Source organism: Abramis brama (genome assembly GCF_963993115.1).
Source record: "Abramis brama genome assembly, chromosome: 6".
Taxonomy (NCBI): domain Eukaryota; kingdom Metazoa; phylum Chordata; class Actinopteri; order Cypriniformes; family Leuciscidae; genus Abramis; species Abramis brama.
In genome coordinates, this window is record NC_139968.1 from 19784883 (window position 1) to 19812209 (window position 27327).

Consider the following 27327-nt stretch of genomic DNA (forward strand, 5'->3'; position numbering starts at 1 on the left):
GGACAAAAACAACTGAAACATTCTTCAAAATGTCTTCTTTTGTGTTCCGCAGAATAAAGAAAGTAATGAAGGTTTGGAACAACATGAGTGTGATAAAAATGACTTTGAACTGTCCCTTTAAAGAATAGCTCACCCAGAAGTTTACTTTTGCATCGTTTTTGAAGCTTAAAAGCCCGGAAAAGAGCAGCCTTGACATTCTGCAAAAATTCTCCTTTTGTATTTCATGGATACAAGAAAGTCAGTTATGAACAACGTGAGAGTGAGTAACATTCTCATTTTTGGATGAACTGTTCCTTAAAATAAACATAATAACCCTTTGTCTCCGCAGTCGGTTCGTGGTTCCGCCAGTCACATTGTGTCCATGAATCATACCGTGTCCAGACTCCAGCGACCGCCTTATGTAAGTGCCGTGGGCTGGATCCTCCCAGCAGGACGGCGGAAGCAGTACATGAGCCTGAGGTAAAAAATAAAAAATAAAATAATTGTTGGCTGGAGGCTTTACAAAATAGCCGTGCTTATTTTTGTAACTTTATTATATTTAATGTTTTATATATATAGTGTTTACTTGAATGTTGGTCTGAAAGAGATGTAGTGTCAGTCTGAACAAAACTCTTTTAGAAAACGTGTTGAAGAATCATACATGCCTAACCATGCATTTCAATTGTTCTGAACATGTTCATGCCATTAAGCCACCCACGGCAGGCTCTTCTCTGTCTGAATCTGCATACAGCGTAGGAGGCTTTTGTGTGGCCTCTCTTCAGTCCACGTAAATAGCCACATTAGACTCACCGCTGCCCTTTCCATCTGCATAAAAATGAACAGCTGTATGGCAGATGCAGAATAGCTTTCAACGGGAAATGTGTACGGCTCCACTGTCTTGTTTATGTTAATGAAATCAGAACATTTCGACTCTGAGTGACTCAGATGTGCTCGTTTTTTAAAGCTTTTATACAGCCCTTTTGCACAATGAGCATGAATGAATCTCCAGTATGTGCAACTTAAATAATCCAATACAATCCAATACAATACATTTATATACTATATACTTATATTAGATTTAAAATGTTTCATTTTCTTTGGTATATGGTATTTAACAGCTCGTTTTTTGTGTCTGAGCTTTCAGGAGGCTAGTGCCTCAAGCCTGTGCTGATATGAATGTATGGAGAACAATAAATCCATTGCTATTCTTGGACAGGCTGTGGTGTATCATTCTTTATATAAGCTGATATTACACTCCTCCACGGCAATTGTTCCCTCTGATTGCTTTCAGCGCTCACTGCAATTGTGTATCATCCTATCATTCAGTAAGTAAACATTGGGAGATGGCCTGTTGATGTTGCTGGATCATGAGGGACGGAGGCGAAGGAAATTGCTTAGGCCCTTTTTCAAAAACCTCCCATCTCATTACGTTCCTGCTGGGCTCCAACAGCCAAATAAATGTGTTGCTTATTGACTCAAGAATGGTGAATTTCACACTGCCATTTTTTTTGATGGATTTGTTTTTAAGATCCAATAACTCGCTGGGCTATGCAGCTGATTTTCACACGTGGACTTTGGCCCTGTCTCAAATGGCACCCTAAGCAATCACGGTCTTCCTACGAGTCCGCACTTTCGTGACGTAATGCCGCTTTGACTGTCTGGAAGGAGTGTGCTGCGGAGTCCGCATCAGTGTGGGCTCGGCAAAAGTACGCATCGAGGGTGCATATTGACCGCAAAGGGGTCTTTCTGAGGCCTAAAATGACAAATGGGACACCTTACGGTCTCACGGACTTAACGGACACGCGGCAGCCATTGTAAGTCCACAAGACCAAAAGTGCATATGAAGTGTGCCATTTGGGACAGGGCCTTTCGTAGTCCTTTCATTGTATGTGCTGATTTGATAGATGCACATGTTTGATGCCTTGTTAGCTTAGCCTGCTAGCTAGCAATAATAACAGTGGTGTCTGAAATCACACACTATATACGAAGCACCATGTACCGCTATTAAGTTAAAGTTGCACATTCCATATAAACATTCCACACTTTGTTTTTATGGTTAATTAAGTGCATCATCTGGGTATTTAAAGTGCATTTTTGGAATGTTCACTGTGAACACACTACTCACAATATTTTTTAGTTCAAAATGCCATAGAATAAAACATAAGTATGTAAATTGGGGCACACTTCTAAAATGAACTAGTCTAAAATGAACACTTGAAGTGTTTAATTTGAGGCTCTACCCTTCTAAAATTCATACACAACATGGTAGAGTACGTGTTGTATAATATATAATTAGGGATGCAAATAAACATTTTGATTAGCTTGCAACATCTTGGCTTGAGGAAGGAGGATTGGGTCTTGCACAACAGTGTTTCACAGTTTTCCTCCCTTTTTTCAGAATCTGTCATCTCCTTAGCTCCTGTGGCTTTATGGCATTGCAGAGTGTCTGCTGGTTGCGCACTTGAGAATCTCAGATGCGGTTGGCCCACCCGGGTGTTGTTTGTGTACTTTTTAAACATGCTTTTCTGCTTTTTCCATACTATGTTTTGCAGTTTATTAGGCAGCTGAGATGGTCCTCTTGTTAAGAAGTGCACTTGCAAGGTAAGTTAGGGTTTCCTTTTGTACCACTGGTGTTCATCTCATTTCCCAGTGTTGCTGTTCAGCGCACCACATCCGCCTTATCTGCTTTTCACCAGAGCGCCATTTATTTATTTGTGACAGCCTAGAAATTGGGGTCCATGACCACAACAGGTATAGACTCCCGTCTACCCGGGCTTTTGCTGTTCACTCCGACTGCGTAATCAAGTTCTGTGTAAATGCAGTTTGACCCCGTTAACAATCCCTAGGCCTCGTTCGAAAGTGCTTTTGCTTGCAACTCAGATTTTAAAAAGTTCAACAAAACCATATACATCAGCACTGACTCACTCCGTTGTGATACCGAGGGGAAAAAACGGTAAGAAATGGGGCCTCTTTCATAATGTTTACTTTTGCCAGCCAGTTCCTCCCTGCCCTGATAGCATCAAGCTCCTCTGTAAATATTACACAGTGTGTCTTCGTTTGAACCGATGCGGCACCTCTCACGGTGCCACTGGGAACATGATTAAGAGATTAGTTTCCTTGTTAGATGCTCTCTGAAGACAACAGCACAAAAGAAGCACAGTTAAGGTCCACACTGTGCAATGCAGACTGCAATTTCCTCACACCCAAGGGACTCTTTTATGAGACAGCTGGATTTTGAGTGGTCACGTTGGACCGAGAGCATCTCGAAAGCTTGATTACAGAATATGAGCCAGTCGTGAAGCAGACAGACGGCCCCTTGCGGAAACACATGGCGCTTTTGGCCGATGGCACCTTGTTGCCGTAGTCTGGATGCTGTAATAGCGATGGCTTCGTTTTTTCTGGCTATCCTCCCAGCGTTACTCTGGCATGTATCATGGGGCAGAATGCTTGGCTGTGTTCTGAATTGCTCATTACATTCCCAGAGGCGAACACAGGCCAACCCAAAGATACAAACAAAGACAGACGCAGCCGACAGCAGGGTGTCCCCCCCCCCCCACACACACACAATGCACGGTGACTGCTCGCATTTCTCTTGCAGCTAGTATGCAGTCCCAAGATTCACTTGCTGATAGCAAGCCATTCATTCAGTGTGTTTGGAGTAGGAATGTAGCAAAACTGTTTTTTTTTATTTTTTAAATCTACTACTTAAGGAAGGAAGAGTTGTACAACTAGACTAGTTTTGGGTTCACTTTGTCCTACATCGGGCGTATTGTTAGGGAGGCATTTAAATGTATGCATTCTTGCATTCAAAACAAGCTAGACTTGGCGTAGCAGGTTTCTTGAGACATGTTCAAAAGTGTTTTGGTAACAAGTTGTAGCAACTGATTAATTTTCTCGAGAGGGTTACATTGTGCTAATGTTTAAAGTGCAGCGTGCTAATTAAACAATTATCAGTTGTGTTACCGAAGCTGCTAATGTGTAATCCCCCCCCCCAGCTAAGCTAATGGCTTACCATACAAACCTAGCATAGTGCTAATTGGTTAATAGCTCTTTTGATTAGCTCAAACAAGATTGCTTGCCTACTCATTTAACTCTTTGACTGTGCTTTTAAAAGGGAATGACTCAGGAACTTTGCTTAACTGCTAAAGCTCAACAAACTGAAACACCATCATTAAAAGAAAATCTGTTATATTACTGAAGCTGCTAATGCTCAAACATTTGTGTTTTCAGTTGACCTTCCGTTAGCAAGCTAATAGCTTATCATTAAAACTTACTGTTGCATAGTGCAAATTAAAAAAAGCTGTTTTGATTACCACAAATATTTAATGATATCACACTATCTATTTGATCAGTCAAGGATCTTATATATAATGGCTAGCTGTTCTAGGTCCCAAAAGAGGACCAAAAAAGCTGTTATTTTTGAGAACATGCTTTGATGAATCACCTGATGAATGCCATTTAGATCACAATCTTTGCAGGTGAACATCATTAAATATCCTATCTCAGGTGTGCATGTAGCAACTTTAAATAAACATGACAGTCCAGATGACATATATCCACAACTTAGTCCATGTACTCACTTAGTCTATAAATCAGCATTTATTTAGGTTAATGTATTCATCCAGAATAAAATGTGTTGCAAAAAGGCATCAAAGTGAGTCTCCGAATTAACCAGAAGTCCTGTCTCTGTGGAACGGCTTGGGTTTTTTGAGCGTGAACAAGAGGACATTAATTCATCTTGACTGCCGAGAGATGGCATGTCATGTGCTCTGGAAACCCCAGGATGTATAAGGCTTTAATGATGTGCTGTTAAAAGAAACCAAAGAATGTCGAGTCCCAGCATCATGCTGAATGTTATCTGTGGTACCAAATAATCACAGGGCAACGTAAGACTTTTCAGATGAAGACAACCTATTAAGGCTACAATGAATGTAAATATGTGTTTATTTCCTTAAAGTGTTCTTTGAAATATGGACAGAATTTTTTTTGTCTTGTTTCTAACTAATGATCAGGTGAATTCTGCTAGCTTCACCAAATTGTAAAAATTCCTACTATTTCTATGCAGGTATCTCCATACTCATCAGCCATTGGTCGGATTAATGGACAGTCATGCCCCCAAATTCACGCCATTGGTTGAGCCAATCCTGTGGCTTCGAGCAGGTCAGTATGGTACTTTTTTTTTACACTTTTTGAGGGAACTAACCTACAGATGACTGACTTAATAGTTGTCTCTGTGTATCAAACTGGGATACAATTATGAGAACATATTTAGATGTCGAAAATACACTTTACCTTTAAGGTTTTCATTCAGCCTTGCTATGCATTTGGATAAAAGCAGCTGTAGTTCCTGTTTCGGCTCCAAAACTATAGCATTGGCAAATTTCTAATAATTCATATTTTGTAGGCTCTCAAAATTCCCAAGTTCCCAAGTACTACTCTTCCTTATAAATGTCCCTGGATAATCCTCTTGTAGCCCATAGCATGCATTTTTTTTAGCTTATAGCATGCAGTTAGTATGTACAGGACCAGATACTTGGCTAATGAATATAAATGGCTGTGTTGTCTTGATCTGTCCAGAGGAACAAAAGGTGATGTCATACTTCAGAAGAAGCTGGTTGTCTATTTATATTCGTTAACTCTGGGGCTGGAGTTCTGTGTGCCAGCTGAAAATAGCATTCATTGTTTGAAAGTAGCGACTCAGAGCCAGCATTAACCTCCAAGGTAGCGTCGCTCTACTGTGCTTCATTCATTTTAAACAGATCATCGCATACAGATTTTGCTACCGTTGCTCTCCGTGCTCTTTCTCGTCTTCTGTTGTTTGGCTGCATCAGCGGTATCAGCGCAAATGTGCGTGACTGATTCCCAACACTGCTTTTATCTGCACCGTCAGCTTATTTCCACTTCACAGCATTAGTAAAGTGTGTCAGGCTTGTGTATGATGTCTTTTTTCAAGTTATGTTACCACATGAGGACATGCTCTTGCACGAACCCGACATTAAAGCCCATCTCAATCTCTTCTGCTGTATAAGAAAGCAGCTGAGTCCAGAATTGCAATGACTTGTAGCTTATTGGATTTAAAAAAAAGAAAGAAAAAAGGATGACCATGGCTTCATTTCCCCACTCATGAAATTCATGAGCTCAAGTCTCCTGGTCCTTGACCTCCTTTAGAATAATAAATCAGTATATATAATTCCTCCAATCAGAATATTCAAGGGAATATTTAAATATAAATACGTGTAGTTGCATAAATGGATGGTTTCCAATCTTTGTGCTCTCAGAAGGGAGGATGATATGTGCTGTGTTTATGGTAAACAAGAACGCCGCAGCCTTGCATATTGGATATGAAAGACATACACATGGCTTTGTGGACAATGGACATCATTAAACCCCTCATGCAAGAGCCCTCTGTGAATATTAAATGAGGTAAATGCAAATATTTTGGGGCAAAAACATTGAATGCTTATCAGTCTGGGTGTCAGTCAGAATTTAATTGAGTGAAACAATTAAAATTAAACTAAAACAATTTTGTGGTAGAAAACAGGGATTTCTATGATTTAATCATAAATGTAATCATAAACATAACTTTATATTAATAATAGGGCTGTCAAACGATTAATCGCGATTGATCGCATCCAAAATAAAAATTTGTTTTTACATAATAAATGTGTGTGTACGGTGTATAATTATTTTCTACATATAAATACACACACATGCATGTATATATTTAAGAAGTATTTGCATGTATATACTGTGTATATATATTTATATTATATATAATTTATATTATATATAAATATTTTATATATAAATAACACATTTTCTTAAATATATATATGCATGTGTGTGTATTTATATATAGAAAATAATTATACTCCGTTGTAAGAAATTGTAGTCTGCCTCGACCCAGATTCCACTCCTAAATATATTTTAGAATAAGCTCATCCCCAAAATGGCTTAATTATCATAGAGATTAAGGCAGTCAAGTTCTATTGTTTCTTGACCATTTGGGTTGATCACATCCTGAGCAAATGGTAGTCAATTGTAGAATGGGACTGGGTGTGGGACACAGAGAACCTTCTCAGACAATGGGGTGTCTCAACTTCATTAACATACAGACCACAGCTGTTGTAACAAGATCAACTTAATTTACATTAAGAACAGGATAAAAGGTTTAAGATTTGGATGTTCTGGGTTCATTCTGATGCCGGTGATCTTGGTGATTTGAGATCTTCAACGTCCACATCATTTTTTCTTACACCGTACACAGACATAAATTATGTAAACACAAACGTTTATTTTGGATGCGATTAATCACGATTAATCGTTTGACAGCCCTAATTAATAACCAGAAATTACAAAGAAATTAAATTGAATGCATATTTCATTGTTTGGTTGGCATGTTTGTGTATATATATATTTCGATAGTCCACTTTAGACATTCTGCTAACTATAAGTAACTTTGGAGCTACATGTCAACTAACTGTAATTAGAGTATTAGTAGACTGTCTGCTTAATATCTGCTAACCCTTTATTGTGTTGGTCTCCCAACAGATATTCGACAGACTATAAGTAACTTGGCAACTACAAGTTAGCTTGTTCTCCGAACCCTAACACCTTACCATAACAGTCTACTGACAGTCTACTACTACTCATTTAGTTGACATTTAGTTCACATGTAGTTGAAAAGTTACTTATAGTTAGTAGAATATCTAAAGTGGACTATCAAAATAAAATGTAACCATATATATATATATATATATATATATATATATATATATATATCACATCACATCACATTTTTCTGAAATGAATTCTGGAAATGGCATTGGTTGTTCTCTCTCATTAGGATGCCCTCTGGCTTTCTGGCTTCCCCCCCCACCCCCCCTCCTCTCTGTAGGGACCCATTTGGACCCGGTGAGACTTCAGCTATGCTCTGCATGACTTCAATCACGACTGCCTCTGGAGGCGGCTGCGGCTTGGTCTGGTCTGTCTCATACAAACTCCTCACACACACACACACAAAGGTTGCAAATTAGGTCCTACTCTGGCAATGTCATTTACTGCTAAAAGAGAAGAATGCCCTAAGTTCAGCGTGGTCAACTTGAGGCATTAAAATTTCTGAGTGACATCGAAAATTTGAGTCACTTCTGCCTCTCTGCTTCATGGTGATTTCACGGCAGCATGTCACTTTGTATTATTGTGTAATGCATCTCTGCCTAAATATGGCATGTTAAAACATGAAATGCTAGACAACTTCCTTTAGTAGTAGTACCACAGGAACTGGCTAGTTAGCCTCCAACTAGTGACTTAACTACATTTTTCAGTGTAGCAAGCAAAACAGTTGTTTACGAGACAGTGTAGCTCTTCCAGTAACAAACTACTTGCTAGCAAGCCGAGTCCTAAAAATGTATTTGCAGTTCTACTTTAAATTTAATTAAGCACAATATAGGCCTAACTTAGTAATTGCAATATTTATTGTTTCACAATTCCTCGTGGTAGTAGCAAACAGGTTAGTTAGCCTTCCAACTTTACTGGAAACTGCCAAGTAGTTTTGCTACAAATTTTTCAATGGCATGCCAGTTCACATAGCTCTTCTAGTAACAAAATATAGTTTTTTTTTAATGTTGCATAACTTCCTGTGGTACTAGCAAACTGGCTAGTTAGCCTCCAACAAGTGTAATCAGTTTTACGAAGTAGCTTACTAGAAATAGGCAATTTTTTATTTTACTAACTTAACGAAATTTTTCAGTCGCCTGCAAAATGGTAGCCCATAGCCTCATACAGTAACAAGCTACATGCTAACAAGCTAACTCTTTACCTCATTTTTTTGTTGCTAAAGGTATCTGTTTTTTTTGTTTTTTGTTTTTTTAAACGATACTTACTGGATAACTTCTGACTGGAACTACATTATCTCTTTATAATTAAGGTTAATTAACACACAGTTAGCTCCCTAGTGACTCAGATTACCCAACACAATGGCCACCATATGCAACAAGCCATCTAGCATTGCACACGATTAGCATCCTGACAGGCTGGAAAATGTGCTAATGTTACTCAGCTTCGCAATGTTCTGTTGCCACCTTGAAAGCATTTTAACAGGGTTTAGCACCCGGAGGGAAAACACACACGCGTCAAGGTGACCTCCTTCAAGTGCCATGGGAAGACCCTTGCCTTCGCCACATCCAGTGTCCCTATCATAAGTTTATATTGCTTGCGGGCTGTTCTGACTGTTTTCAGTAATGCAGATGGTCTCACCGGACGAAGCTCAAACACCTTCAGGTGGCCTTTTGCCACTTCCACCAGGGTTTGTTGCTTCAAATAAAGTGTGACGCACTCAGGCACTTCCAGATCTCGGAAAGGTCTGTCAGTCTTTTTTTTTTTTTCTTGAAAAAGAAGACAAAGGATGTTTTTCTTCTGCTGCCCCAGAATTCCCCTGTCTCTTCACTGTTCTCTAACCATTTTTCACAGCTGCCACTCAAACAAAGCCATCTTAAAGGTTTAAAGCTCAAGCAGAGTTGTGTGAGGGTGTTGAAGTGCGTTTCAAACACCCACATCTAAGGCTGGCTGAGGCCATTAGGAGCAGAGACAGCATTGCAATGTGTGTATTGTTATCTTGGTGGTTTTTAGAGAAGGTGCCAAATTCTTTGGATTCAACATTCCAAGGTGTCTCAATGCAGAATTCTGGATAGACACTGATTAAGATTTAGTTATGTAGTCGAGGGTCAGTAAGGTGTTTTGGAAAATGTTTTTGAAAGAAGTCACTTATGCTAACCAGGTCTGCATTTATTTGATCAAAAATACAATAAAAACAGCATATAGATGAAATACAAATCTTTTGTAACATTATAACACTTAATCAGTTTAATGCATCCTTGCTAAATAAAAGTATTAATTTATTAAAAAAACAAAGTACTGGAATCTTGGAATCTGATCCAAATTCTTTGGATTTAAAAGCCAAAAACCGATATATTGACAGATAAATCTACAGTGAGGAAAATAAGTATTTGAACACCCTGCTATTTTGCAAGTTCTCCCACTTAGAAATCATGGAGGGGTCTGAAATTGTCATCGTAGGTGCATGCCCACTGTGAGAGACATAATCTAAAAATAAAATCCAGAAATCACAATATATGATTTTTTAACAATTTATTTGTATGAAACAGCTGCAAATAAGTATTTGAACACCTGTCTATCAGCTAGAATTCTGACCCTCAAAGACCTTTTAGTCTGCCTTTAAAATGTCCACCTCCACTCCATTTATTATCCTAAATTAGATGCACCTGTTTGAGGTCGTTAGCTGCATAAAGACACCTGTCCACCCCATACAATCAGTAAGAATCCAACTACTAACATGGCCAAGACCAAAGAGCTGTCCAAAGACACTAGAGACAAAATTGTACACCTCCACAAGGCTGGAAAGGGCTACGGGGAAATTGCCAAGCAGCTTGGTGAAAAAAGGTCCACTGTTGGAGCAATCATTAGAAAATGGAAGAAGCTAAACATGACTGTCAATCTCCCTCGGACTGGGGCTCCATGCAAGATCTCAACTCGTGGGGTCTCAATGATCCTAAGAAAGGTGAGAAATCAGCCCAGAACTACACGGGAGGAGCTGGTCAATGACCTGAAAAGAGCTGGGACCACCGTTTCCAAGGTTACTGTTGGTAATACACTAAGACGTCATGGTTTGAAATCATGCATGGCACGGAAGGTTCCCCTGCTTAAACCAGCACATGTCAAGGCCCGTCTTAAGTTTGCCAATGACCATTTGGATGATCCAGAGGAGTCATGGGAGAAAGTCATGTGGTCAGATGAGACCAAAATAGAACTTTTTGGTCATAATTCCACTAAACGTGTTTGGAGGAAGAAGAATGATGAGTACCATCCCAAGAACACCATCCCTACTGTGACGCATGGGGGTGGTAGCATCATGCTTTGGGGGTGTTTTTCTGCACATGGGACAGGGCGACTGCACTGTATTAAGGAGAGGATGACCGGGGCCATGTATTGCGAGATTTTGGGGAACAACCTCCTTCCCTCAGTTAGAGCATTGAAGATGGGTCGAGGCTGGGTCTTCCAACATGACAATGACCCGAAGCACACAGCCAGGATAACCAAGGAGTGGCTCTGTAAGAAGCATATCAAGGTTCTGGCGTGGCCTAGCCAGTCTCCAGACCTAAACCCAATAGAGAATCTTTGGAGGGAGCTCAAACTCCGTGTTTCTCAGCGACAGCCCAGAAGCCTGACTGATCTAGAGAACATCTGTGCGGAGGAGTGGGCCAAAATCCCTCCTGCAGTGTGTGCAAACCTGGTGAAAAACTACAGGAAACGTTTGACCTCTGTAATTGCAAACAAAGGCTACTGTACCAAATATTAACATTGATTTTCTCAGGTGTTCAAATACTTATTTGCAGCTGTATCATACAAATAAATAGTTAAAAAATCATACATTGTGATTTCTGGATTTTTTTTTTTAGATTATGTCTCTCACAGTGGACATGCACCTACGATGACAATTCCCCTCCATGATTTCTAAGTGGGAGAACTTGCAAAATAGCAGGGTGTTCAAATACTTATTTTCCTCACTGTAAGTTCATATAATTTTTGAGAGCCTGATTACAAAAACAAGTCTCATTATAAGTATTTCAAGTAGTATATAAGTATTATCATATTTCAAGCAATTCAAAACCATCATGGTGAACAGTGCGTGTGTCTCATCTGAAGGAAATAATCCATTATTTATCGGCCAAATTTCCTTATCAAGCCGATAACGATAACATTTAAAAGGAACATATATCGGCCGATACCGTTATGGTGTCTGATATATCGTGCATCCCTAAAACTTTTAAATAGTTGTGTACAACTTTAAAATAAGCTATCCTAAAAATAATTTTAAGTTGGATTATTTACATTTAAAAGTTGTTCGTTTTTAACGAACATGGCTGAAGCATGCATGGATGCACATATCCGTCGTTAAAAAAAACATACTCCTGCTTTTGGTGTACTATTTTCAGCATTTCAGCAACTTTTTTAGGACAGCTAGGAAGAGAACAGGGATGAAGGGCCTCTCACAGTTATAGTCCAGTGCATGCCTAACTCCTTCACCAATAAAAATATTTTGAGCAGCTGCGGTGGTGCGAGCAAATCGAAAATATCTTTAGCTGTGTAGTTATTTGTAGCTAACTACTGTGAGCGCCCATTTCCAGCATATAAAAAATGCCTCGGTAAATCCTTATAATGACATAAAAAAGCCAAAATTATGAGATTAAAAAGTTGTCTTTAAGAGATAAAAGTCCAAATTTAGATAAACATAAAAAATATGATACTACATCATAATTTGATTAAGTCACAATTATGGTAGTCATAACTATAAAAAAAATGCTTATCTCATAATTATATGTAGTATCTCAATTTCGACGTATATCATAATTGACAACCTCTTAAGTATGGAATAATTATATAAAATAATTATGACAAGTCGAAATTGACAAAAAGTAATAATTACGACTAAATAACTATAACTAAAAAACTTCTTAATTATGACTGTCTCGATTTTGACTTGTCATAAATTATGAATTATGAGAAGTCAATTATGACAAATCAAGAAGTCATTTATGACATAACAATTATTTTTTAATTGTAGTTATGACTGGCATAATTATGACTTATGACGTATATCATATCATTTGACTTATCTCAAAATTATATTGTTGTACTTCATAATTTAGAAAATTTGAAGAAAAAAATTAGTTATATAAGCATGATATTTTTTTTATTACATTTTTTTTATATAGTCTTCCATAAGCTACTCCAAAACAATGAAAAAAAATAATATCTCTCTCTCTATTTTTTTTTGTTTGTTTGTTTTTCTCTCAGCATTCACTAACCTCCTGCTGAGGGGTCTCCGGAGGTAAACAGATGAAAAAAAACTGAAAACTGGACAAAATATAAAAGGATTGCGCATTAAGAGGGTCACATGTCTGCTACAATTATACGATTCCAGCTGTTGGTCTTTGCTTGAGTATTCAAGCCCTTGTGGACATGGGGAGCTTTCGGTGAGGGACTGAGTTGTGAAGTCAAGGGTGAGTATGAAAATATTACAAACACAACAAGCCAGTGCAGAAGAGTCAATTCACCGTTCACTTTTTGCAAGAGCCACTGAGTCCTTTAGGTATCACCCAGAGGGACGGCATGTGGATCTGTTTCTATTTAATTGCTCTTGTTTGTTTTCAGTTAGTCTGCACTTTCGAGACGGTCCCTTAGCGATCAGTTTGCTGGCAGTGTGAGTTTTGAAGCCATACAGCCGTAGTGGAGAGTAGAATGAGGCAGGCTCTCTCACATCTCACCGTTTCACATCCTGCCTGATACACTCACACACACTCTCTCTTTTCTCTTTTCACACACTTGTGCAGAAAGCCACACATCATCCCTCCTGTCACTGGAGCAATGTGTACAGAGAACCTCATGACTACCGGCTGGCAACAGTAGAAGACAAAAGAACGATCCAGTGGAGAGAAGAGGGAAGATCCTGTTGGGATCTTGGAATCTGATGCTGCAGTCAGGAGCATCTGCAAGCTTAATTGTGCGACTCAACCCGAGCAGCTGTGCACAGCCCACACGCCGAAGCTGAGAGGGACAGCCGAAACCGAGGATAGACGCGTACACCGAGCTGACAGGGCTGGCTGATGTGGACCTACAACCTGTCAAGTTCTGGGTGAGCACTTTCATCTTCTCCATGAAAGGGGACGTTTAGTGTGGCAAATTGGCAGTGTCCCACCTGTTATTAGGGCTTAAATATATGGGGCTTATCGGGGAAGTCAGACCTGTAACTTGTCATCTTTGCCACTGGGTTCACAAGGACCCGGCGGATACCGTATTTTTCATTTAAATCAGTTGCTATTGCTTCAGGAGCTTCAAAACCATTTATGTCTAATGAAACAATTCAGCCTGCACCCAGCTTAATTACCTCTGTGGTGTTCGTGCATGCAAATAACAAGCCTCATCATTTAAATACGCCTGCTCTGTCTTCTTTGGACGTCCCCTTCAAGGTGGTTTTAAAGGGATAGTTCATCCAAAAATGATATTTACTTAGTTATGCTTAGTTATGGAACGGTATAACAAGATGTCTTAAAGAGATAGTATGTAGCACTTTTCCGTTTATAGTGACCACTTCTGTTCAAAAAGGACAGAAAACACCACAAGAGCTGATTCACACAGAACGTGTCGCGAGTCGCAGGGCAGCAAAATGAGAAAAAAAACAAAACGATAATTCTTTATATTTGAAAGCTGATAACCGATATATTGGCCGATAAATCTAAATCCAAATTTTTATATAATTTTTGAGAGCCTGATTACAAAAACAAAAGTCTCACTATTTAAAAGCCACGTCCCAAGCACACAATTATAATGTGTCTCAGCTGACGGAAGTAATCCATTATTTATCAGTTTTAATATATCGGCCAAATTTTCTTATCTGGCCCGATGACATTAGAAATTAACATGTCGGCTGATACCGATATGGTGGCCGATATACCATGCGTCCCTACTCTGCATACTTTCAAATCGCTCTCGTGGTACTTTGACCTCATGATGTCAGGTGCGTTCAATTCACTTTTGTCAGTGCAAGATGGCGAAAAATACAGCAAGACTTTTTAAATGATAAATAAAGATCGCGCATCAGGTGCTTTATTCAATTTAGGAAGGTTCTGTAATCTGAATCATTATATATTTCTATTGTAATTGTACAATATTATAATATATTAGGGGAAAAAATTAATAATTTCATACATTTCAACAAACCTTGCACACTGAATCCGAAATTTTCGCATGCGTTTTTTCGTATACGTCATTCTGTGGCTCTAAACTGTCAAAACACCATTCAAATGCTTGTTACGGATGCGAAAAACGCAGAAAATCGAACCCGATCCGATTTTTTTTTTTGACGGACGAAAGTTTCGGAGGCAGTGTGCAAGTGTGATTGACATAACGTGAGGTTGTATTTATTTTTTAACGTGCGAAAATTTCGGACGCGAATTTCGCGCTCAGTGTGCAAGGGCCTTTACCATCAACTTCGCATCCATTTTTTTCTCACGGCATGTCCCCAACTGGGAAACTCTTGGCTTAAAGAAAATTACTATTATTATGAAATTACGACATTTGTAAATAGTAAATGCCATCTCTACCACATGACTTGAAAGTACCAAGTGACTTTATTCTCATTTTGAGAACTCGTCTGTTGGAATGTCACTATTCAGGCATCATATTTCCATTATAGTGTCCCTGCTCAAAGCTTAAACATCAAAACCATATTGAACACAAACTTTGATGGCAATAAAATGTGTGAGGTAATTTCATTTTGGCATTGATGGTGTTGAGGGCATTATTGAACTCGGGTGATTCAGCCCCCTCTTACTGTAAGTGACAAGCTCTGTCTCCTGATGAAAGCATGATGAGCAGAGAGGATTACTCTGCGTGTGGGCAGTGGAAGAGGAGGAGGAAAATACATTGCGGCTGTTGTGTTCGGATCAGTTCAGACAATATAGATCAGGCTTGCAGCTGGGAAGGAATAATCACATTCCTGTCCAAGTTGCAATCGTCTTTTCTTCTCTATTGTGACGTATATCCGAGTGAAACGGCTTCTCGAACAAGAAAAAATGTAAGGCGCCCTCACACCAGTAAACACGTCATAAGAGAAGAGATGTTACTGCAAAAAGTGATTTGGATTCAAAATTACGAGGGCACATGAGTTTAAAAAAAATAATGATGTGCACGGATAAATCATTTAAAATAAATACTGCATTATTCCGTAAAAAAAGTAAGAGGGGTCCATTTTGATTTCATGGGGACTTTAATACTGCACATACTCCGCATTCATGTTATTTTTCCAGTCCTTGTGTTCTCCATTGAGCCCTTGTAAACTGCTGCTGAGTTTCTTTGGTATCACATTTAATGAGCTTCAGATCCCTCTGTATCATCGCAGGACTGGGCTTCCTTCAAGTCAAAGTACAGTAATTGGACACTTTAAAAAATCATGAAAAGGGGACAAAGCAGTTTTGAGTCAATCATTAATGTTTTATTCATTGCTTTGGAACAAGGCTTTATTTTGCATATCTGAGGCTCCCGATGGAGTACAACAACATTTTTTACATGCAGCGCACATGAGTATGTTATGGTTTGCATATAAATTTCTGTTCAAAGATCACTGCATGTGAGTCTCCTGATTAAAAGATTAGTTCACCATTTCCCACTCATGTTGTTCCAGATATGTATGATTTTATTTTTTTCTGAGGAGCACAAAAGAAAATGAATTAACCGTTAATTTAAACCACTGGTGGGGTTTGTCCATATTTGACCTAAACATGGGTTGAAACAACCCAGCATTTTTTTTTAGTGTGGACTAATTGACAGTAGTAGGCTAACATTGTCTGATTTGTGCTGAGGAAAGCGAGGGCAGATGTCAAGATTGTTAACAAAAAATGAGTTATATGGCTTCTGAAGGCTTAGAGAGCATTAGTCGTATGGGCCAAAGGCTACTAATTATAACTGCATTGAAAAGAGCAGTTCAGTTCTTTAAATATCTCCTTTTGTGTTCCACAGAAGAAAGTAGGCCTACTATAGTGCTAAATTCATGTGTTATGGTATTTACATGGTACACAAGAGTCCCTGGTTCACTTTGTACTGGCAGCACTTACTGTAATTGTCCCTTTTTTGTTGCTGTTATTGCTTGAGGCAGGTCAGCCTGTGCCGCTTAATCGCAATGTGGGGAAATGTGACTCACATAATGCTTTCCCCGATATCTTCTCTTTTAACATGACTGATTCTTCCAACCCCTTGACATCCGAATTTCTTCCACGGGGTTCGGAGGATGGCGTGTAGCGCTTTTCCTCTGCTCAGTCATGAACTAGAATTACCTTTTCACTGTCCTTGGCTACTTTCTAATGTTCGGGGTGAGGCTCAGGTTGCATGTCTTCGGTGTCGCCCTGCATTGGGCCTTTTATTTCTGCCAGCTCTTTAATTATGTAATTGAATTAACAACCTACGCATCAAACAAGCCCTAAAGCTGTTTGTCGTCTTCTATCAAGATGAGATTGATTTGATGGGACGGTATTCGATAAGCCGTCCTCTTAATTTCCACTCATCGGTTGCTGGCAGATGGAGGTTGATTAATTTTTAAAATGTTATTCCCCAATATAGCCTCTCTGGTTTGGAAGTCCAACCACAGGTTACACAAGAGGCTGATATCTCACGTTAGATGGCATTAATAGATGTTTCCTGACCGCTTCGATGTTGACGTTTAATCAATTATTCATTGCGCTCTACAATTGGCCGTATCTGATAAATCCCGAGCGATGACATATTAAGGCCACGTTTTGAACGCGGCGCCTCAAAGTTTCTGCCAGACAACCCGGAGCTCGGTGTCATGAAGGGTAATGATGTGTAGAGTCTAATAACTGTATTCCGCTCATTTCCACGCATGAGACTCATAGTATCAATTTAAAGACTTCTATCTCCCCTCTGTTCTGCATTAAAGTCGTGACTCATTTCATCAGCCAATTTTACTGGCTGAGACGGAAGCAGAGAAAGCCGTTTAGCCTGCTGTCACTTCAACATAATTCATATCCATTCGCTGGAGGAATGAGTGCGATAATGACAGGGAGTGAATTTGTAGTGCCTTCGTTTTCTTTTTTTCTTTTTCTTTTTGTGTAACTTTTTTTTTTTTTTTAACTCTTACATGATATCTGAGTCGAAAGCAACTGAAACAGCAATACGTTTATGACATTCTCAAGAATGAAGTCGTAGCATTGTGAGGTTAAATTAGAAATTTAATAGGGAATTAAGTGGTTACTATTGTAATGCTACGTCTTTATTTTCCATTTTGGAAAATAACTACTTTATTTACATAATTTTGAATATCGTTATCGTATTGCTAGTTTTTCAAAATGAGTTTTTCCTAAATTTGACCTTTTTTTTTCTCAAAATATTGCTGTCAATCCCATAACATTCACTTTATTTTCAAAATATTACTATTCTCCAAATATGACTCATAATTTCCACTTTAATCTATTTTGATTATTCTCAAAAAATAATAAAAAAGTATTATCTTAATTTTAACTTTATTCACAAAATATTGCCACTTTATTCTCAATGTTGACTTTACTCACAAAATATTGATAATTTATTACTTTGTTTTCCAAACATTGATGTTTTTTCTCAAAACATTGATGTTTTTTCTCAAAACATTGAGATTTTATTCTCAACAACGTTACAGCTTTTTTTTCCCTCGTAACGTTGCGTGGTGGGAGGGTTAGTTTTTTATTACAATTTTATTTTAAATAAAATTTGCCTCTCTTTGAAACTTTTCTGCTGGTTTAGCTGTTGGACAATTCTACACTGTAAAAGTGATCAGTTGACTTGACTTAAAGCGAGGAAACCTGTTGCCTTAAAATTAAGTAAAAAAAATGATGCGTAATTGAAAAAATTAAGTTATGTGGAATTGTCAAGTTCACATAACTTAAATTTTTCAATTATGCATGAAGTTTATTACTTGATCATTTTAAGGCAATGGGTTTTCTCACTTTATGTCAAGTCAACTGATCACTTTTTACAGTGTACTTTAGAAACATGAACAGTTTGCACACTGTTTCATCAAGTATTTAGTAGTATTTCATATTTTTTCGTCCCAGTTTTTTTTTTTGAAGATTCACTGCCTGTCTCCTCTGTGTAAACAAGCCGTGGTTGATCTTTTCGATTTATTCTGTAGACGAAACTGTGCCATAGTTGTTCCAGAAACTTTCAGACTTGAAGAGGCTTTGATGTCGATCGTGAGCAAAACAGCCGGTTCCCCGAGGATGGTTTAATTGTTCACGTTCCTTTATTGGATCGTCCTTGACAATATGGCGACAGATGGTGAGAGAGATCGGTTTAAACCCCACACCCTTTTGCTTCCCGTCCCCTGCGGTAGCTGTCAGGAAGACCTGGATCATTTCATCAGATGTGTTTTGTAATGACGCTCCGATTCTACACAGCAAAGTGGAATCAGCAAGAGAGTTTGTTTACACAGCATATCAGGGTGTCTTCATGCTGGCGTTCAGCAAGCGGCACTGGGGCGGCGTCCAAAAAACATTCTCTTGTGCATTGTGGAAATGGACCCGCTCTGTAGAGAGTTTGCCAGATATCATTTTACTAGTTGTCAAATGGATGAATGATGTAGAAAGAACGACTAAAGGTAATTGATTTTGTTTGTCGGTGATGGACGGGATGCCTGCAGAGCTCTGGTTCATTCCTACTGGATGCTCTGTAAAGCTTGTCTGACCCGAGCAACAGCATCCAAGGTGGGCGGAGCTTATCTTTTCGGTGTGACACCCTCCGTACACTTGACTTCCTGCGTGTGCGTGTCGTTCGGATGCTCGCAGGGTCTCGAGGAGGCAATATAATGACCCCCATGTCAATGCATCCATCTAGGCATGGCTGAAGTCAGAATAGACAGTGCTGATGGGACTTCAGAGGCCCTGCCATGAATTTCTCATGTGACTTAAAATAGAAAGTACAGGCAAGCTTGAACATCTCAAGCTTGTTGCCAGGCATTGATGAATTATTCAGCTATAATGGAAAACACATAGTGATCATAAAGCCACATGTGGCAGCAAATTCTTGCAACTACAAATTCTCACTTTGTACATGTCTCCATCTGTTTCTTTCTTTTATTGTTTCGATTTTCTTTATGTAACATTGGAATGTGGTAGACGGTTCATTCATTTGATTTGACTAAATGAATCTCGTAATTCTACATCTTTATTCTTTATCATTCTCATAATTTAGATTTTTCTTTTTTAAATAACTTGCATAATTTTGACTATTCTCAATATTGCTGTCAATCATTTTCACTTTATTCTCAAAATATGACTACTTTTCTCAAAATATGACTGCTTTATTCTAATAATATTTCTCTTTATTCTCAAAATATGACTACTTTTCTCAAAATATTACTGCTTTATTCTAATAATATTTCTCTTTATTCTCAAAATATGACTACTTTTCTCAAAATATTACTGCTTTATTCTAATAATATTTCTCTTTATTCTCAAAATATTACTATTTTATGATTTTGACTTGTTCACAAAATATTATTCTCATAATATTACTACTCATAATTTCCACTTTGTTTAATGACTATTTTCATAATTTTTCGTGTTTACAAAATATTACTACTTTTCTCAAAATATTACTCCTTTAATCTCAATTTTTACTTTCAAAATATTACTCCTTTATTCTCAATTTTTACTTTTTCAAAATATTACTACTTTATTTTCATAATTTTGACTTTTGTTCACATTATTTCTATTCTCAAATTATTACTCCTTTTCTCATAAATTTTCACTTTATTCAGAAATTATTACTAGTTTATTTTCATAATTTTGACTTTTCTTCAAATATATTTCTATCCTCCAAATATTACTCCTTCATTTTCATGAATTTCATTTTATCCTCAATTTTGCTACTTTTCTCAAAATATTACTAATTTATTCTCATAATTTTCACTTTCTTCTCAAAATATGACTCTTTTCTCAAAATATTGCTCTTTTATTCTCATATTTTCCACTTTACTACTTTATTTCATAATTGTGACTTGTTCACAAAATATAACTACTTCTCAAAATATTACTCCTTATTTTCATTATTTTGACCTTCTTTAAAATATAACTATTCTCAATTTTACCTTATTTCACAAAATATAGCTAATTTATTCTCAGTGTTAATTTATTGTGTTTCTTTCTTTGAATGTTTAGATGTTTTCCTCTCACACTAGCTTGGCTTTATTGTTGTGTCGATCTTTGACTAGTGTTTTTGATGTGACTGGTTTCAGATTGTCATTGTGGAGTTTGTCTGAAAGGACATTTGTCAAGGACACAGTCAGGTTCTTCACTGTCTGTCTTCGATCAGGGGTAATGTAAAATTGCAACACTGTCAAAGCTCAAAACTGTCACGCATGAAAGGAAGCAATATTGTAATTGGGTAATCCATCTTTTTTTGTGACACGCACATCATTTCTCAGGTAAGGTCAGCGGCGCAGTTTGCTGACTGCTTTCACTGAAAGAGTTTAAGAATTTAAATTTAAATAAATTTATATTTAATTGGGAGATCTGTTTGATTAGGGAAATCCATTGTGTTAATCTAATAAATTCAAAGAGAAAACAGGACATTATTTATTATTATAATCAGCTTTTTCTGGAATATTAATATAATTTGCAATGTGATTATTTTCATATTATTTTCAATAGAATGTCTGATTACTATAATACTGAAAATATAATAACATTAAATAAAATATGTACACTTATATAGCAAAATATTTTTTTGCTTAAATTAGACCTTGTTGACCATTTAATGATGCAATTATAATATTAATATTTTAATAATGATTTATAATAATTTAAGAATAATTGTATCATTTACATACTGTAAACTTAATAATAATATATAAATATAAATGTATAGAAATATTGTTTTTTTGCAACATAGAATGTTACTGAGATGATAAATTAAGCAGGACTTATATATTCCCATGATATACACAATGGGAACGAAATGCCCAGGTATTGAGTTTCTCTTTCTTTTTTTAATTCTGTTATCCAATATTATATATAGGCCTATTTACTTTTATTCTAGGCCTAGCTACTGAAGGATTAGTTAAATTAGATAAGTATTCACTGTCTCAGAGATGAGTGTACTCAAATATGGAGCTAATGTGAAGTTATAAACTTAATTAGCTCTAAAAACTTGAATCTGAAATTAATAACTAGTACTATGATTGAAAATAAAATCAGTTTCGAACAAAAAATGATTTGCACTGTATTCAAGTAGTGTGTTTATTGTATCTTGTACACTCTTCACAACTACTTTTGTATGTGATTTGATGAGTAACAGCCATAATTATTTACATTTGAAGATATAACAAATTATTCAGCATTTGACAAATTTTTCTCATTAGATAATGTCCTTACAATAAGTGTCATACTTAGAAATAGTGAAAAAAGATCTGCAGTTCTTTTGAATTTGCAGAGCTTGCTGGAAAAAAGTACCGAGCGCTGGATTTTCTCAGTACTTTCTTCGTTCTTCATATCTCATTTCATCCTCCTTCCTCTCTCCCCTCTTAAGCCTGTTCTCAAAGAGGCCTTAGGATTGTCAGTCCTTTGCAGTGGCTCAGCGCTAATTCCCCACGAGCGCCGGGGCATAGACGGTGCTCCCACCCACTGGATTTATATGGTGACAGCAAAAAGGGGAAGCTTGAGCTCTTAGGGGAGTAAAAAGGGAGCACCCGGCAAGTTCCTATTGAGTCAAATGCTCCCCCAATCCCCTCTATCTTCCCATCTTTCCCCAAAGCTGGTTCTGTCATGCCGTATAATTGCCCTGAGAGCAGTTTCCCAAAAATATTCATCACTGTTCTTGTGATAAAATAAGGTAAAAACAAGAGGTGTTTGTTGAACTAAGGGGCCATTTATATGACACAGTTTTCAACTAAAAATGGAAAACTTTATGCATTTTGGCAGTTCATTTACACGACAATGCCATTTTGGGGGCCTGAAAACGCGAACTTTTGAAAACAGGTTTCAAAGTGCACGTTTTTGAAAACTATACCGTTGTCGCCTCAGTGTAAACCATAAAAACGTGAATTTGCGAAAACGGTGACATCATGTGTATGCGTATTACATGTTCAGTCTATGGGTGCGTAGTTTTTATTTACAAAGTAACATCGCCACCTACTGGCCTGGCAGCAGAATAAAGCGTTTTTAGTCATTTTTGCAACGGGGATCGTTTTGACAACGTTGTTTTCCGCAAACTAAAAAGCCATAGAATTTGAGCTGACCTGTGTCTTTTGAATGGTTTCCTAGATCTCCAAGAGTCTGAAGTGGGTGTTGGTCAACAGAAAGACATCAGGAAATAATATACACACTTCACATCTTATAACGTGTATGGATTTAAAGACATGAAGCTTTATTTCCAAGCATTTAGCATTAGCAAGATTAAAACCTTTTTAATGTAATGTAGCGCAATTTAGTAATGGGGGATTGTAAGTATTGTATTATTTTAATGTATATTTTTGTTAATAATCCCAGATTTATGTTCATGCTTAATATGTACGTTCATGCAGAAATCTATTTTGTGTTAGTTCTGTTTAGGGCTGTCACTTTACGTTCGAAAATCGATTGCACAATCGATCGGACCAACCAACGCAAGTTTCGAAAACGAATCGATTTTAACGGTCTTTTCTCGGAGCGAGTCCAGCTCGTCACGATACGCCCGCAGCGAACGCGCGTCACACAGCAACTGCAGGCTCTGACAAACACACATAACCTTCTGCATAATGTCTCTTTTTACAACAAAACTGTGAATTCTGCCGGTATGCAGACAGTCTCATGCATACAGATACAGATTCGGGCTACGGTCTACAATCGCCTACGTAGGCGAAATTTGTTTGACATTTCTAATCGTAAACACAGCCATGTTGAAGACTGCAGTAATGTTTTTCATTTATGTTATGGCAGTCCACTCTGCTTATTGTTTTTCGAGAATGTTGCACTCCTGTTTGTCATCGTGCACGAAACTTCACGCCAATAAATCATCAGGAATATTTGCTGACTTGTGCGCATCTCAAGCGCCCTCTTTACATTCGTCCTAATGCCTGTTAGTTGTCCGTGGATTTGCCCATATTTGGCGTTTAAAATGGAAACGTCTTTAGACATGGAAAATCGATTTTACAATCGATTCAATGAACACTTATGTTTCAAAAATCGAACGTTTTTTTTCACAAAAGTGACAGCCTTAGTTCTGTTACCTGTGTTGTCAGTGTGCCGTAGACACGCCCATCTTAACGATTTCTATATATCGCTTAGCCTGCCCGAAATGTCCATACATATTTCATGTGTGACTGATATGCTGAAAATCGTGTGACTTAAGGTCAACGTTAGTAAGTCAGTGACGCCCTTTGTCGGTAGGGAATAGTAAGATGGCCACTCGAACACTTCCGGTGGCTTCACCGCCTGCTGGCAGTTTAGAACGCAATGAGTATTCCAGTCATTTATATAGATCAGTGGATAAATCCCACAAAGCGCGAAAACGTTTGTGATGCAGCAGGTTTTACATGGGACATCCTCTGCTTCTGGTTAGCCTGCTGTCGTGTGGTCTCTTTCCTAGAGACAGTGTAAGTCTGCCAGCTGTCACCGCTAGGCCACTGTTGTCTAGCCAGTGCAGAGATTAGAGCTGGTTATTGGAAACCGCAAAATCAGGCAGTGTGCCACAGGATTAAGGAAGACGCTGAAGTAGGCCAGGCTCTCATCCAGAACAAAAATACGGGGGCCACTGTCCCAGAACATCGGCCGAGTAATAAAGGTTAATCCTTCTATTTTACATCGGCACATGCCTGTCATATTTCTGTCTAGGTTGGACATTGTGTTATGCTGCCGTTCTGACAAAAATAAGTGTATACACCATGGCTTTCGTTTCATTTAAGGTTATGTTCATAATTCTAGTTTGACACAGAGTGGGTGTTAAACAGCATTACTTTTGGATGCTGCTGGTGTTTTTGCGTTTTCTTAATTGCTGGTAATCAGTCTTACAATGAGATACGAGAAGCTTATTATCCAGCAAGCTTGAGGAAACCCATTCAAGGTTTGAATTACCTCCTCTCTTGCTTAATAAAACCAAGCACTTATTTCTTGATGCTTATTTGTTGAAGGCTTTGCACACATTTCTCTAATGAAGCCTGTTTAAAAGAAAAATCGAGTGTAATTGACATTATTTTTCACAATTGTGACTTTTTTCTCATATTAACCACTTTTTCTTGTAATTGCAACTTTATACTTCAGAACTGCAACTATTTTCTCATAACTGACACTAAATCTCACAATGTGACTTTCTCACAACTGCAACTTTATTTCTTCTTTTTATTAGTTGCGACTTTATATTTCACAATTGTGACTTTCTTGTAATTGGCACTATATGTGAATTTCTGACATTTGCGAATTTATATCATAATTACAGCTTTATTTCTTGTAATTGCAACTGTTTCCTTGTGACTTCTATACTACAAAATTTTGTCCCGCAATTGCAAATTTAATTTCTTCAATTACTTTTTTCTTGAGATTGCCACTACATCTCACAATGTGTCTATTTCTGACAATTGCGACTATATCTTAATTGCAGCTTTTTCCTCATAATTGGGACTTTTATATTTCACAGTGAGACATTCTCACAATTGCGAGATTTTTTCTCAATATTGGGACTACATATCTCAAAATGTGTAGTTGTAATATCTCCATTTTTTTACTTTTAGGCAAAACTGACTTCCATCAGCACCAATCAAAAGCCTGACTACGTCCTTTTTCAACGAGGGCTTTTTCCGCTTGTGTGTCATAATGGGTGTCCCATGTTTTGTTTGTAAATCAAGCTGAAGCATATATTGCTTATATAGACCTGTATTTTCAAGAAACGACTCCAAACTTAACCTCAGGCTCATTATCCTGCAACAGCTGCTGGTTGTCACTGTGTTCTCAAATTTATGCTGGTCGACTGAATGCAGTGATAAATGTATGGAGTCATGTTCTAGTATGCATTGTACATTTCTATCAAAGTACTATCAAAAGCTAAACTAGTCAAGAAGTTACAATCTCTCTTTGTAATTCACTAAAGTGAGCCAAGAGTGTGAGTGTTTGATTTGATCAGTGTGAATTTGCCAGGCTTCATCTTTGCCATTCAGTCGAGTTCAAACTTCTCAAGGCAGTTGAACTCTACTCAGACAGAGATTAGAGCAACCATTTATTTTGAAACACTTTAAAAGCAGTTTTTTCTTTGACACTCGTTTCGAAACCTCAGTGCTTAACCCCTTAACTGCCCCCCCCCCCCCCCCCCCCCCCCCTTTTTGAGCGAAGATGTGAAAATGCACTCTCCAAACTTAAATGGTTGTGATTCATGAATGCTTTGGAATACAGACCTAAGCTTGGTCTCTTTTTAAAAAAGGCACTCAGCAGAAGTAAAAGCACTTCAAAAAATGAAATTGTAAAAAAGTATAGAAGTTTAAGTTTACTGTAAATCAAATGTACAAATGTACGGGGGGGGATGCATTCCTGTTACAAATTAATACATTTCTGTCATATCACTTTTATCACAAAATAGTTACGAAATATGAAACTCAGACCTTTCAGACGATATGAGATGTCAAGATTAGAAAAAAAACCCCAATTTTTCAGCGGTAGGAGCCCGCTTTGAAATCAGATTAAAAGCACAGTTTCCATGGTAACGCATTGTCTGATTTCAAAACGGATGAATTTCGAGTTAAGCTTTCAAATGATACCTAATTTATGATTATTGCTCAAATATGTGCTAGGAAAAAAAGGCAATAAAAAGAGCGTCAAACTCCTGTTAGTGGGACAGTGACAGTTAAACTGCAGTTTTATAGATGCCATTATATTCTCACTGCCAGTTTATGGATTTCTAGCCTTTTTAGGTTTCCATCTCCCAAACATGTTTATTCTAAAGCCTAGTGAGCTGTCTAAAGAGGCAGTATTTTAAGGGATCACAGGCATACTCTCGATATGAAAGTAGGCAACTTAATTATTCTGGTTTTTAAGATACCTTGTTTTAGGCTAATGCTAATGCATTGCGCTTAAGTTCAGTAAAAAATAAGTTAGATGGTGGACAAGGAAATGTTGGTTATAAGTTGTATTTCATTCTGTAAAGAATTTTCTTATTAGAGTAGCATGCTGTTAGCTTAGCAACATGCTAACTGAATCGCATTCTCCTGTGAGAAGTGCTGTTTTGTGAGTTGCTGCCTATGTAGTGGGCTCTGAATCAGTCACATATATAGTTCCATAATGGTTAGGATGCTGCCTATGTAGACAGCAAGGCAGCTTTCTAGTTTTTTAAATGGAGCCACTATGTCAGAGGTGAATTTGTGGGGTTTTGCCAAAGGCTTCTGATAATTGTGAGGAACGGGGTAAATTACTGAGATAAAGACTGAACATCAGCTTTCATGTAGCGGGAGAATAAGAAGCGGTTTTCACTGGTGCTTGATAACTCCAGCTAATAGTGTCTAATTGCTCTTGCTGATTTGCGAGAACATTGATTAAAGGCGAATTAAAAGTCATGCACAGGGTTTGCCAACAGCCGGAGGGTCTGATTGTCCTTGCAGCTGCTGCAACTTGCAGGAAAGTATGGCAAATCTCAACCAAAGGTCACGCTTTGACTGAATGAACATCTAGCTTATCTATTAGCCCATTAGCTCAGTGGTGCACTAAGATCCTGTGCAAGTAAGATGCATTTCAGGCGATCCAATGAGTGTAAATGTGAATCTATTTG

At 37.8% G+C, this 27327-nt stretch overlaps 1 protein-coding gene across 1 annotated transcript in view; it reads left to right on the forward strand.

Moving 5' to 3' along the window:
- Nucleotides 1-2408: 2408 nt before the first annotated feature.
- lingo3a (leucine rich repeat and Ig domain containing 3a) overlaps nucleotides 2409-27327 on the forward strand; it is a 38263-nt gene continuing 13344 nt past the window's right edge. Inside the window, exons 1-5 of the mRNA XM_084117564.1 lie at nucleotides 2409-2580; nucleotides 5045-5139; nucleotides 7877-7963; nucleotides 12853-13058; nucleotides 13389-13690. The gene's annotated coding sequence lies outside the window, so the exon portion shown is untranslated. The remainder of the gene's footprint in view (nucleotides 2581-5044; nucleotides 5140-7876; nucleotides 7964-12852; nucleotides 13059-13388; nucleotides 13691-27327) is intronic.